The sequence below is a fragment of the Impatiens glandulifera genome, chromosome 7 (genome assembly GCF_907164915.1).
Source record: "Impatiens glandulifera chromosome 7, dImpGla2.1, whole genome shotgun sequence".
In the NCBI taxonomy this organism is placed as follows: domain Eukaryota; kingdom Viridiplantae; phylum Streptophyta; class Magnoliopsida; order Ericales; family Balsaminaceae; genus Impatiens; species Impatiens glandulifera.
In genome coordinates this window covers 1,604,401-1,607,177 of record NC_061868.1, presented here as the reverse complement: position 1 = coordinate 1,607,177, position 2,777 = coordinate 1,604,401, and the positions used below count along the sequence as shown (strand labels likewise).

Here is a 2,777-nt window from a genome sequence, read left to right as displayed (position 1 = left end):
GTCAAAGCCAAAACACACTAAAATCATATTTTGAAACAAACAATGTCATAGAGAAAAACAATAATTAGGATAAAGACTTGGTTGCAGTTGTAAAGAAGATAGGAGATGTCCTTCAAAGGATTGCAGACAAACTATAGGCTGAAATTGGTTTCATGATGTTATTCAAGCTCTCTCTATTCTTCTAAATTCTTTCAATTTTCTTTATGACTTAGAACCTGAATTTATTATGTTCTGAAAAATTAATTAGGTCAATGAACATGGGAGTTAAGTCATAAACTAGTTTTAAAGAACATTTAAGTTGACCTATAACCTAGAGTCCTGGATGCCTCATTGTCTTTTTTTCTCTAAATATTAAAACTTCATTAATAAACAAGATTGACCAACAAACTTGAAAAAGAAAGACTAAACACTATAAAGTATCTGTTATAATTCAAAATTACGTCACAAGACCCATCTACGAGAAGCATAAACAAGTATGAGAAAATTGATCAGTTTAACCTCTAAATAGATTAATGTCTCTATCTTAACCATGGATTACCAATTAACACAAGTCTTTCTCAAGAAAAATAATGACTTGGTCATTCAAGGTTTAGACATAGCGTTGTCTAGTTTGTTAATAAGTTAAATACTGTGTTTATGTTCATGCAAAAGAGGTCATTTCTATAGATTGGTATGTGATAAGCATTTACTAGGAATTTTATCATTTTCCTAAATTTGGAAAATGAAATATGAAAATCTGTTTTCAAATTATTGCTCCAATGCAAATCAAATCAACATCATATGCATCCATTCAATCAATCAATTTTGAACAAAGCAACCCAGTTAATCAACACATTCAAACTCAAGAATAGCAGCAATTCATCAATCAAAGAATCAATTGCATTGAACTAAAACTAGATTTTCATTTATATTCATACAAATTAGCTGATTAATTAATTCTAGCTGAAATTGAATCAACATCTTACATAGAGTTTGTAGGGTCTATTGGAGCCGAGGCATGGCTGTTGAAGCTCACGAAGCTCAAGAATCTGTCGTATCTTTCATTCCGATCAATTCAATGTGTTCTTCTTCATCATTTCCTAGTTGCATAAATACACAACAATTAGGCATTTAAGCTGCTTCCAAACTAGGAGAGTATGGAACACCTAAATAAGGAAAAAAAAAAATAGATTATTAAAATAATGTGAAACTAATAAAGCGATAAAGAAACAAATAAAGTCTAAAATGAATACATTTGATCTAATTGAAATGAATTTTGTACATGTAGTATGTAGAATACACATTGTTATTTACCTTTTTTATGTTCTTCTTTCCCTATTTTTTTTGTGTCCCCATCGTTTTATGTAATAATTGAACGCTTATTGTGTTCTTTCTTGTTCTAATAAAAAGTTGACCTTCTAAAAAATGAATGTACATTGACATGCAGAAAACCTAGTATGAGAAAATCCATCAACTTAATCTCAAAATTGATCAATGTCTCTATCACAACCATGGATCGCCAATTAACAAAACTCTTCCCCAAACAAATAATTACTTAATCATTCAAGGTAGAGATATCGTTGTCTAGTTTCCTAATAAGATAAATATCATATTTATTGACATGCAAGAGAAGTCATTTCTATAGATTGGTACGTGATAAGAATTAATATGAATCTAGAACATCAAGTTTAACATTTCCTAATTCTGGAAAATGCAATTTGAAATTCTGTTTTCAAAATATGTTCCAATTCAATTCAAATCATCATCAAATACATCCAATTCAATCAATCTATTTTGGGCGAAACTAACAGTTAATAAACACATTCTAACTCAAGAATAAAAGCAATTCATCAAACAATTAGAACTATAACATTGAGCTATAACTAGAAGTTCATCCCAATTCATACAAATTAGCAAATCAATAGCATCTGAAATTGAATCAACATCTTACCTAGGTTTGTAGAATGCAATGAAGGCGGGAAAAGGAATTCCCGGAGAGTTTAAATCTCTCTCAAGATCTGTTCAATGGAGATGCTTTCCAAATCCTTAACTGTCTTGGCTGCTGTCTGTAAGCTCCTCTTTTGCCTAAACAACATTTAACAATTAGGGGTTGTTTGGAATTAGCTTATTTGCATCAATACATAAACAAACCAAAATAGTACAAGTAGTGTCATTTGTTGGGTATAAGTTAATCAAAATGAATAGAACATGCAATACAAACCTGAAAAACAATATCTCAAAGAAGAAGAAAGTCTCGAAATTTCATCCAAATTTCCTGGTCCTTCAATCTGTAGCAAAGGCCTCTAGGCTCGGATGGAACTCAGGGTTTTTCTTCGCAAGAACCATCTTGCGACGCTCCAGATCAATCCTCAACCGTCATCCGAGCGTCAAACATCATTGGATGACCTTCTTCATTGACAGAGTCCTCCCGCGGCTGCGTAGTTTTCTCTCTCTGCAATTCTAGAGAGTGAAAACTTATATCTTTTTGATATAATATAACCTAATTTTCAAATAAATTCATCTATAATTTAAAATAACCCTAATACCCTGTTTTAATATTTGGATTAAAAATGTTATTTAAAAATTTAAATTATAATAACAATCATGTTTTAAATTGAAGAAAAATTTTAAATTGGATAAATGATAAATTTAAAAATAATTGAAAGAATTTTTTTATTATTTTTTTTTTTCAAATTTAGACCTCTTAAATCTCATATGAATTTCTATATCGACTAAGTATTATCGATTAGGCCGCAGCCAAAACAATTTAAGAAAACACGAAAAGAGCTCAATTGCAA

The 2,777-nt window shown here is 30.2% G+C and overlaps 1 long non-coding RNA gene across 1 annotated transcript; it reads right to left on the bottom strand.

Annotated features, from left to right (window-relative positions):
• Nucleotides 1-966: 966 nt before the first annotated feature.
• Nucleotides 967-2,297, bottom strand: LOC124944436. The gene is made up of 3 exons (XR_007099894.1): nt 2,201-2,297; nt 1,931-2,064; nt 967-1,079 (listed from the first exon to the last, which is right to left on the bottom strand). It is a non-coding gene; the product is annotated as an uncharacterized LOC124944436 (long non-coding RNA).
• Nucleotides 2,298-2,777: the final 480 nt, after the last annotated feature.